This window comes from Myxine glutinosa, chromosome 3 (assembly GCF_964187855.1).
Source record: "Myxine glutinosa chromosome 3, kmMyxGlut1.1, whole genome shotgun sequence".
NCBI lineage: Eukaryota > Metazoa > Chordata > Myxini > Myxiniformes > Myxinidae > Myxine > Myxine glutinosa.
Genome location: NC_136263.1, coordinates 190,867,864 through 190,879,964, shown reverse-complemented (window position 1 = coordinate 190,879,964; position 12,101 = coordinate 190,867,864).

The following is a 12,101-nucleotide window of genomic DNA, read 5'->3' as shown; positions in this document are numbered from 1 at the left end:
TATTTACATGAAATGGTTTGGTCCATTCGCAAAGCCAAAGCGGACGGCTTGCGAGTACGGTGACAATCCCCCCCCCCCTCTATTTACATGAAATGGTTTGGTCCAAAGCGAACGGCTTGCGAGTACGGTGACAATCCCCCCCCCCCCCCCTCTATTTACATGGAATGGTTTGGTCCAAAGCGAACGGCTTGCGGAGTTTGGTAAAGAAATCGCCATAGCTCGGTAACTACTTGTCCGATTAATTTAAAACCTTGAAAAGGCACATCCTCGGGTCCCCAGCAATATACCTGGCAAGTTTCAAGTATATCGGACCGGTAGTTGTCGAGAAACAGCGGTCGCATACACACACACAGACACACACACACACAGAGATTACTGGAATTATAGATAGACTAGACTAGGGCATGCCCGTACTATATATATATATCTAAAATTATATCCCCCCCCTCTATTTACATGAAATGGTTTGGTCCAAAGCGAACGGCCTGCGAGTACGGTGACAATCCCCCCCCTCTATTTACATGAAATGGTTTGGTCCAAAGCGAACGGCTTGCGAGTACGGTGACAATCCCCCCCCTCTATTTACATGAAATGGTTTGGTCCAAAGCGAACGGCTTGCGAGTACGGTGACAATCCCCCCCCTCTATTTACATGCAATGGTTTGGTCCAAAGCGAACGGCTTGCGGAGTTTGGTAAAGAAATCGCCATAGCTCGGTAACTACTTGTCCGATTAATATGAAACCTTGAAAAGGCACATCCTCGGGTCCCCAGCAATATACCTGGCAAGTTTCAAGTATATCGGACCCGTGGTTGTCGAGAAACAGCGGTCACAGACAAACACACAGACACACACACAGACACACAGACACACAGAGATTACTGGAATTATAGATGGACTAGGGCATGCCCGTACTATATATATATCTAAAATTATATCCCCCCCCTCTATTTACATGAAATGGTTTGGTTCATGAAATGTTTTGGTCCATTCGCAACGCCAAAGCGAACGGCGAACGCTTTACATGAAATGGTTTGGTCCATGAAATGTTTTGGTTCATTCGCAACGCCAAAGCGAACGGCGAACGGCTTGCGAGTACAGTGACAATCCCCCCCCCCCCCCCCTCTATTTACATGAAATGGTTTTAATTAGTTTTAAAACATAGTTTAACGCCAACATAGCGGCAACATAGTTTGCCAACGTGAAATAAATGAATACGCTCTCAAATGTGCCGTCCGAGGCAGAGTGTGTTCGCCACGTTCGGCACACGCGATAGCTCGCTGCTCTCTGATTGGTTGAATCGTTTTTTGGACATAGCTCGGTAAGTAATTGTCCGATTAATATGAAACCTTGAAAAGGCACATCCTCGGGTCCCCAGCAATATACCTGGCAAGTTTAAAGTATATCGGACCCGTGGTTGTCGAGAAACAGCGGTCACAGACAAACAAACAAACAAACAAACAAACACACATACAGAGATTACTGGAATTATAGATAGACTAGGGCATGCCCGTACTATATATATGCCCGTACTATATATCTATCTAAAATTATATCCCCCCCCTCTATTTACATGAAATGGTTTGGTCCATTCGCAACGCCAAAGCGAACGGCGAACGGCTTGCGAGTACAGTGACAATCCCCCCCCTCTATTTACATGAATGGTTTGGTCCATTCGCAACGACCACAGAACCCCCCCCCCCCCCCCCTCTATTTACATGCAATGGTTTGGTCCAAAGCGAACGGCTTCCGGAGTTTGGTAAAGAAATCGCCATCGCGTGCACAAACGCGCAGGAAAGCGAATGAATCGCAAATTCGTTTTTATTAGTTTTAAAACGTAGTTTAACGCCAACATAGTTTGCAAACGTGAAATAAATGAATACGCTCTCAAATGTGCCATCCGAGGCAGAGTGTGTCCTCCACGTTCGGCACACGCGATCGTTCGCTGCTCTCTGATTGGTTGAATCGTTTTTTGGACATAGCTCGGTAAGTAATTGTCCGATTAATATGAAACCTTGAAAAGGCACATCCTCGGGTCCCCAGCAATATACCTGGCAAGTTAAAAGTATATCGGACCCGTGGTTGTCGAGAAACAGCGGTCACAGACAAACGTACAGACAGAGATTACTGGAATTATAGATAGACTAGGGCATGCCCGTACTATATCTATATCTAAAATTATATCCCCCCCCTCTATTTACATGAAATGGTTTGGTCCAAAGCGAACGGCTTGCGAGTGGTGACAATCCCCCCCCCTCTATTTACATGCAATGGTTTGGTCCAAAGCGAACGGCTTCCGGAGTTTGGTAAAGAAATCGCCATCGCGTGCACAAACGCGCAGGAAAGCGAATGAATCGCAAATTCGTTTTTATTAGTTGTAAAACATAGTTTAACGCCAACATAGTTTGCAAACGTGAAATAAATGAATACGCTCTCAAATGTGCCATCCGAGGCAGAGTGTGCCCGCCACGTTCGGCACACGCGATCGTTCGCTGCTCTCTGATTGGTTGAATCGTTTTTTGGACATAGCTCGGTAAGTAATTGTCCGATTAATATGAAACCTTGAAAAGGCACATCCTCGGGTCCCCAGCAATATACCTGGCAAGTTAAAAGTATATCGGACCCGTGGTTGTCGAGAAACAGCGGTCACAGACAAACGTACAGACAGAGATTACTGGAATTATAGATAGACTAGGGCATGCCCGTACTATATCTATATCTAAAATTATATCCCCCCCCCTCTATTTACATGAAATGGTTTGGTCCAAAGCGAACGGCTTGCGAGTGGTGACAATCCCCCCCCTCTATTTACATGCAATGGTTTGGTCCAAAGCGAACGGCTTCCGGAGTTTGGTAAAGAAATCGCCATCGCGTGCACAAACGCGCAGGAAAGCGAATGAATCGCAAATTCGTTTTTATTAGTTGTAAAACATAGTTTAACGCCAACATAGTTTGCAAACGTGAAATAAATGAATACGCTCTCAAATGTGCCATCCGAGGCAGAGTGTGCCCGCCACGTTCGGCACACGCGATCGTTCGCTGCTCTCTGATTGGTTGAATCGTTTTTTGGACATAGCTCGGTAAGTAATTGTCCGATTAATATGAAACCTTGAAAAGGCACATCCTCGGGTCCCCAGCAATATACCTGGCAAGTTAAAAGTATATCGGACCCGTGGTTGTCGAGAAACAGCGGTCACAGACAAACAAACGTACAGACGTACAGACGTACAGACAGAGATTACTGGAATTATAGATAGATAGATAAGAACCGCCTCCTCTTCACTTCCATCATCGGTTTACAAATACAAGAGTGAACCATTCGACTACTTTCTTGAAGTAAAAATTGCATTCCGTTACAGAGAATGAAATAACAGACGATGTGTCCTCATAATCGACAAAGCTTGGGTATGACTCCCAAACTCATACATCTATTTATTACGTCCGCAAATATGACGCACTTTTTGCAGACTACCCCCTCTCCCTCCACCCGTGTGCTCCATACATCACGGCCCAACTACTCCTCATTCAACCTGATACTCTACTCCTCAGTCCACCTGATCCCGACTCCTCATTCCACCTGAGCCTCTACTCCTCATTCCACCTGATGCCTTACTCCCCTACTCCTCATTCTACCTGATGCCTTACTCCTCTACTCCTCATTCCACATGATGCCTTACTCCTCTACTCCTCTACTCCTCATTTCACCTGATCGCCTACTCCTCATTCCACCTGATCCCTTACTCTTCATTCCACCTGATCCCTTACTCCTCATTCCACCTGATCCCTACTCCGCAGTCCACCTGATCCTCTACTCCTCATTCCACCTGATCCCTACTCCGCAGTCCACCTGATCCTCTACTCCTCATTCCACCTGATCCCTACTCCGCAGTCCACCTGATCCTCTACTCCTCATTTCACCTGATGCCTCACTCCTCTACTCCTCATTCCACCTGATGCCTTACTCCTCTACGCCTCATTCCACCTGATCGCCTAATCCTCATTCCACCTGATCCCTACTCCGCAGTCCACCTGATCCTCTACTCCTCGTTTCACCTGATCCTCTAATCCTCATTCCACCTGATCGTCCAATCCTCATTCCACCTGACCCCTTACTCCTCAGTCCACCTGATCCCTACTCCACAGTCCACCTGATCCTCTACTCCTCATTTCACCTGATCGCCTACTCCTCATTCCACCTGATTCTCTACTCGTCATTCCAGCTGATCGACTACTCCTCATTCCACCTGATCCCTCCTCCTCATTCCACCTGATCCCTACTCCACAGTCCACCTGATCGACTACTCCTCATTCCACCTGATCCCTACTCCTCATTCCACCTGATCCCTATTCCACAGTCCACCTGATTGACTACTCCTCATTCCACCTGATCCCTACTCCTCATGCCACCTGATGCCTTACTCCTCGACTCCGCAGTCCACCTGATCCTCGACTCCTCGTTTCACCTGATCCTCGACTCCTCATTCCACCTGATCACCTAATCCTCATTCCACCTGACCCCTTACTCCTCAGTCCACCTGATCCCTACTCCACAGTCCACCTGATCCCTACTCCAGAGTCCACCTGATCCTCGACTCCTCATTTCACCTGATTGCCTACTCCTCATTCCCCCTGATTCTTTACTCGTCATTCCACCTGATCCCTTCTCCGCAGTCCACATGATCATCTACTCCTCATTTCACCTGATCCCTACTCCGCAGTCCACCTGATCCTCTACTCCTCATTCCACCTGATCGACTACTCGTCATTCCACCTGATCGATTACTCGTCATTCCACCTGATCGCCTAATCATCATTCCACCTGACCACTTACTCCTCATTCCACCTGATCCCTAATCCGCAGTCCACGTGATCCTCTACTCCTCATTTCACCTGATCCTCTACTCCTCATTCCACCTGATCCCTACGCCTCAGTCCACCTGATCCCTACTCCACAGTCCACCTGATCCTCTACTCCTCATTTCACCTGATCCCTCACTCCTCATTCCACCTTATCCTCTACTCCTCATTCCACCTGATCGCTTACTCATCATTCCACCTGATCGCCTACTCCTCATTCCACCTGATCGTCCAATCCTCATTCCACCTGACCCCTTACTCCTCAGTCCACCTGATCCCTACTCCACAGTCCACCTGATCCTCTACTCCTCATTTCACCTGATCGCCTACTCCTCATTCCACCTGATTCTCTACTCGTCATTCCACCTGATCGACGACTCCTCATTCCACCTGATCCCTCCTCCTCATTCCACCTGATCCCTACTCCACAGTCCACCTGATCGACTACTCCTCATTCCACCTGATCCCTACTCCTCATTCCACCTGATCCCTATTCCACAGTCCACCTGATTGACTACTCCTCATTCCACCTGATCCCTACTCCTCATTCCACCTGATGCCTTACTCCTCGACTCCGCAGTCCACCTGATCCTCGACTCCTCGTTTCACCTGATCCTCGACTCCTCATTCCACCTGATCCCTACTCCTCATTCCACCTGATGCCTTACTCCTCGACTCCGCAGTCCACCTGATCCTCGACTCCTCATTTCACCTGATCGCCTACTCCTCATTCCACCTGATTCTCTACTCGTCATTCCACCTGATCGACGACTCCTCATTCCACCTGATCCCTCCTCCTCATTCCACCTGATCCTTACTCCTCAGTCCACCTGATCCCTACTCCACAGTCCACCTGATCCCTACTCCACAGTCCACCTGATCCCTACTCCAGAGTCCACCTGATCCTCTACTCCTCATTTCACCTGATTGCCTACTCCTCATTCCCCCTGATTCTTTACTCGTCATTCCACCTGATCCCTACTCCGCAGTCCACATGATCATCTACTCCTCATTTCACCTGATCCCTACTCCGCAGTCCACCTGATCCTCTACTCCTCATTCCACCTGATCGACTACTCGTCATTCCACCTGAGCGATTACTCGTCATTCCACCTGATCGCCTAATCATCATTCCACCTGACCACTTACTCCTCATTCCACCTGATCCCTAATCCGCAGTCCACGTGATCCTCTACTCCTCATTTCACCTGATCCTCTACTCCTCATTCCACCTGATCCCTACTCCTCAGTCCACCTGATCCCTACTCTACAGTCCACCTGATCCTCTACTCCTCATTTCACCTGATCCCTCACTCCTCATTCCACCTTATCCTCTACTCCTCATTCCACCTGATCCTCTACTCGTCATTCCACCTGATCGCCTACTCCTCATTCCACCTGATCGACGACTCGTCATTTCACCTGATCCTCTACTACTCATTCCACCTGATCCCTCACTCCTCATTCCACCTGATCCTCTACTCCTCATTCCACCTGATTGCTTCCTTACTCCTTCCTCTACTCCTGATTCCACCTGACCCCTTACTCCTCAGTCCACCTGATCCTCTACTCCTCATTCCACCTGATCCCTACTCCTCAGTCCACCTGATCCTCTACTCCTCATTCCACCTGATGCCTTACCCCTCAGTCCACCGGCCCTCTACTTCTCATTCCACCTGATCCCTCACTCCACTCCTCGCAAACTTTTTTCTCTTGTCCACACTGCTATTAAGCCTTTGTCTTCCTGTCTTCCTCCATCCTCTCGCTTTTCTCAATTATTTTTCCTCCATTTCCCCTATACCCTTCTTCTCCAGACGATTCTTCTCCAGAAATCTTCTTCTCCAGACACACCAGTGAGAATGCCACCAAATTTGCATTACAACATTAGGCCAGGGTGCAGATAAGCAACAGGTCCAGTTGTCATATTTTTACAATTCACCCTATGGCTGGATGCGACTAAATGTGAAGGACTACAGAGAAAAAGAAGAAGAGGAAAAATGGCAAAAACCTCACCTAGTCCTCAATCAAGGAAACTTCTTCACAGGACCACTGTGTAGGAGGGGGTAACTTGGCCAGGCGCAAAAGGAACTTTTCCTACCACCATTAAGTGTTTTTTAGGAGATACCATCTCCGTACTAGATGACCGTTGCGGAAAGGAGCTCATCCACCCTTTGTCAGGTGTTGTTTTTAGTCCTGGCAGATTGTCAGGTGTTGTTTTTAGTCCTGGCAGGATGTCACAGTCGCCCTCCCTACTAGCCGTCGGTTTAGTCGCCGACAACCAAACCATGCGGCAGGTAGCAATTGGGTGACATGTTGCCTTTGAGTGTGGAATCTTTAACGTCCACCATGAGCACATGCCAGCAGACGACATCCCAGGCAGCATCCTCATTACTGCAACGTCCTGTCTGTGAAAGACCAATCTGACAGTTTTTTTGTCGGGTCAAGAATGAAACCCAGACTGCACAGCTCAAAGAAGAGTGTGCTACCTCTGACCTGGCGAGATATTTGCAGGCCCTCAAGCTTTTTGACACACCTGTGAAACAAACCACAAATAGAGCAACCTAGATCATGAATAATTTACCTTCAAAGTGAATTAACTGTGGGGCTAATCATTAAATCGCAGCAAACAAATCAGCGTCTACTATGTGATTGTAGAATCAAACGGTTCTTCACACTGTACATTTACTATCTTCAGTTAAATATTATTCAAATTCAGCACTAAATTACCTTGTATACGAGTACACTCTTCGCATTCCCATTAATCCTTCCCTTTTACAACCCATTGTCCATCATGGATACAAATGAAACGAGATATTCAGGATCGCACTATTGGTATATATACGTAACAGAAGTCGGGGAAAGGCAGCACATTTATCGCGTACCAAGAACAGCTTTCATCTTCATACAATTCACCAAATGTCTGTCCGTCTGTCTGTCCGTCCGGCCGTTCCCAGGTACCGCAAAAACGGCTGAACCGATCGCAACGAAATTTTGGGTAGGTAATCCTGGGACCCCCTGGAGTAAAATACCTTCAAAGTCCTAGTCCTATATCGTTTTTCAAAGTCCTATATTTCAAAGTCCCATATAGTTTTTTCATTTTTTTCCCAATTTTCAAATTTTTCCAATTTTCCAGTTTTTCCAAACACGATTGTGTAGCGGTCCCCGCTGAATGTACACAATCGCCTTGCACCTGCCAGGACGCGGCCAGGGCACAATCGCCATGCCGGGCTCGTCCGGACGGGCCCAGACGCGCCTCTCCTGGGCATGCCCGGACTCGCTGTTCCCGGGCACGCCCGAACCTCCCGGGCACGCCCGGTCTCCTCTTTCCCGGGCATGCCCGCTCTCGCCTTTCCAGGGCTCGCCCAGAGCGCCCGGGCACGCCCAGCCTCGACTTGCCAGGCCGCGTCCAGGACGCCCGGGCATGTCCAGACTCGCCTTTCCAGGGCTCGCCCAGAGCGTCCGGGCATGCCCGCTCTCGCCTTTCCAGGGCTCGCCCAGAGCGCTCGGGCACGCCCAGCCTCGACTTGCCAGGCCGCGTCCAGGACGCCCGGGCATGTCCAGACTCGCCTTTCCAGGACTCGCCCTTGACACCCGGGCATGCCCGGTCTCGGTTTTCCCGGGCAAACGCCCGGGCATAAATGTGTATATATATTGCTGCCCGATAAACGGGCTTTTCAGAATACCTGAGCTGTTTTGTTTCAATAAAGCAACTCGGACGAATTCCGTCTTTGGTCGCGTCAATTCTTTCGACTCGCGTTGGAGCGCAGCTCCTTCACTGGTGACCTACCGACATGGACACGGCAGTGACTCTTAAACTGCCTACCTTCTGGGAGGCTCACGCGGCTGTTTGGTTCGCCCAGGCGGACTCCCAGTTTGCCCTGCGAGGCATCACCGCGGACGACACCCGCTTCCACCACGTTGTGGCAGCGCTCGGTTCCGCCACCGCGGCCCGCGCCCTGAGCCTCCTCGAGCACCCGCCGGCTGCTGACAAGTATGACGCGCTGAAGACGCTCCTCCTCGACGCTTTCGCCCTCTCACCGGCGGCACGCGCACGCGCCTGCTCGACCTGCCCGAGCTCGGCGACACGTGCCCGTCCGAGCGCATGGACTACATGCTCTCGTTGCTCGGTGAGCACTCTCCAGATTTTCTGTTCCGCGAGCTGTTCCTTCGCCAGCTGCCTCACCCGGTAAGCCTCGCCCTGGCTGGCACGTCGATCACCGATCCCCGCGCCCTCGCCAGGGAAGCCGATAAGATCTCCTCGGCGGGCCAACACATCGGCGCGGCTACCTGGAGCCTGCCGCCGTCCGAGGCGGTGCAACTGGCGGCTGCCACGCCGCGCCGACCGCTTCTGACACAACGGCCGGGGCCTCCACCTGACCAGGCGTGGTGATATTACCACGCCAGGTTCGGACACAAGGCTCGGACGTGCCGACCCCCGTGCACTTTCGGCAAGTCGGGAAACGGCCGGGCCGGCGTTCATTCCCAGCCATGAGCGCCGGCCACTCGGGCAACTTGCTTTTTATTCGGGACAAAGCGTCCGGGCGGCGTTTCCTTTGTGACACCGGCGCCCAACTGAGCGTCATACCCGCCTCCGAGCAGGACAGGTGGGACGCCGTTTGCGGCCCCTCTTTGGCCGCTGCTAATGGCTCGGCCATACGCACTTTCGGCCCGCGCGACGTCACCCTCTGCTTCGGCAGCCAGCGCTTTCAGTGGACCTTTGTGACTTTGTGACTGCGTCCCCATGGCTTTGCTGGGCACCGACTTCCTCTGCGCGCACGGGCTGCTGGTCGACGTCAAACGTCGTCGCCTTGTCAACGCCGAGACCTTCAGCTCCCTGGCGTGCACGATGAGCAGCTCCGCGCCGACCGAACTGGCGTGCGCCCTCCCGACGGCGAACGAGTTCGCTCGCCTGCTAGCGGAATTCCCGGCCCTCATGCAGCTGACGTTTTCGGCCGTCTCAGTGCGGCATGGGATCGAGAACCACATACCCACTACGGGCCCGCCGGTCTACGCCAGGGCCCGCCGCCTCGACCCGGCCAAGCTCGCCGTGGCAAAGGCCGAGTTTGACGCATTGGAGCACCTCGGCATCGTGCGGCGCTCCAATAGCGCGTGGGCCTCACCACTGCACATCGTGCCAAAGCCGGGGGGCGGATGGTGCCCGTGTGGCGACTACCGCCGCCTCAACGACGCTACCACCCCCGACAGGTACCCGATCCCGCACATCCAGGACTTTTCCGCCCGTTTGTCGGGACGGGTCAAATTTTCCAAAATTGACCTGATACGGGGATACCACCAGGTACCTGTCCGGGCGGCCGACGTCCCGCGCCGAGCACCTCCTCCACCTCCGAACACTGTTCGGTCGCCTCAGCGAGCACGGCTTAATTGTCAACCCGGCCAAATGCCACTTCGGCACGACGACCGTTGACTTTTTGGGCCACTGCATCACCAAGACCGGGGCCGTGCCGCTGCCGACCAAGGTCGAGGCCATCACCACGTTCCCGCGTCCCCGTTCCATCAAGGCCCTACAAGAGTTCCTCGGCATGGTGAATTTTTATCACCGATTCGTGCCCCGCGCTGCTCAGCTCATGCGGCCCCTTTACGAGGCCGTCCGGGGCAAGCCGGCCAAGCATGACATCGTTTGGTCCGCAGCCATGGACGTGGCCTTCGCGAGCGCAAAACGGGCCCTCGCCGACGCAACGCTGCTGGCTCACCCGGTGCTCAATGCGCCCATCGCCCTCACTACGGACGCCTCCAACTACGCGGTGGGCGCCGTCCATGAACAATGGGTGGACGGGGTTTGGCAGCCACTCGCTTTTTTCAGCCGGCAGCTCCGGCCGAACGAGTTAAAATACAGCACGTTCGACCGCGAGCTGCTCGGTCTATTCCTGGCCGTTCGCCATTTCCGACACCTCCTGGAGGGCCGCCCGTTCACGGTTTTCGTCGACCATAAGCCGTTGGTCGATGCAATGGCCAAAGTCACGGAGCCGTGGTCGGCCCACCAGCAGCGCCACCTCTCCGCCGTGTCGGAATTCACCACGGACATCCGGCACGTCGCCGGCAAAGACAACGCCGTGGCCGACTGTCTTTCTCGGGCCAGCGCGAACGCGGTCCACCTCGGCGTGGACTTCGCGCTCATGGCGGCCGACCAGACCACCGACACCTCGGTGCAGGCCCTCCGGGCGGCGGACACGGGCCTCCGCCTGGCCGACATCCCCTTCGCGGGAACCGTCCTGCTCTGCGACGTCTCCCAGGGCCAGCCTCGCCCATCGTGCCCGTTTCCTGGCAGCGCCGCATCTTCGCCTCCATCCACGGCCTTTCTCACCCGGGCCGGAAAGCTTCTCAAAAGCTGGTGTCGGCGCGTTTCGTCTGGCACGGCCTGCGACGGAACGTCCGCGACTGGGCCAACGCCTGCACGGCCTGCCAGCGGGCCAAGGTCCACCGCCACACCCAGGCCCCGCTTGCACCTTTCACCGTGCCTGCACGGCGTTTCGACCACGTCCACGTGGACCTGGTGGGTCCCCTGCCCCCATCGCGGGGGTTCACCCACCTGCTCACCATGGTGGACAGGACCACCAGGTGGCCGGAGGCCGTGCCCCTCACCTCCACTACCACCGCCGACGTGGCGCAGGCGTTCATCGCCACCTGGGTCGCGCGCTTCGGCGCACCGGCGGACATCTTGTCCGACCGCGGCCCACAGTTCACGTCCGAACTTTGGGGCGCGGTCGCCCGCTCGTTGGGGGTCACGCTGCACCGCACCACGGCCTACCACCCCCAAGCCAACGGGTTGTGCGAGCGGTTTCACCGCTCCATGAAGGCCGCACTCATGGCCGGCCTTCAGGACGACGGTTGGACCGACCGGCTGCCGTGGGTCCTTTTGGGCCTCCGCAGGCCCCCAAGGAGGACCTCCGGGCGTCCGCCGCCGAGCTCGTCTACGGCCAGCCGCTCCGCATCCCGGGCGAGTTCGTGCCCGACGCTACCAGTCCCTGGTCCGCCGCACACCAGCGCTCGGACCTCCAGGAGGCCGCCGGACGATTTGCCCCCGTGCCAACGTCCCGCCACGGTGGCCCCCAGTCCTACGTCCCCCCGGCCCTTCGCACAGCGGAGTACGTCTTTGTGCGTCATGACGCGCACCGGGGGCCACTCCGGCCGCCGTACGACGGGCCCTTCCGGGTCCTGCGACGGGGCGACAAGTCCTTCGTCGTGGACGTCGGCGGCCGGTCGGACCGGATCTCTGTGGACCGCCTCA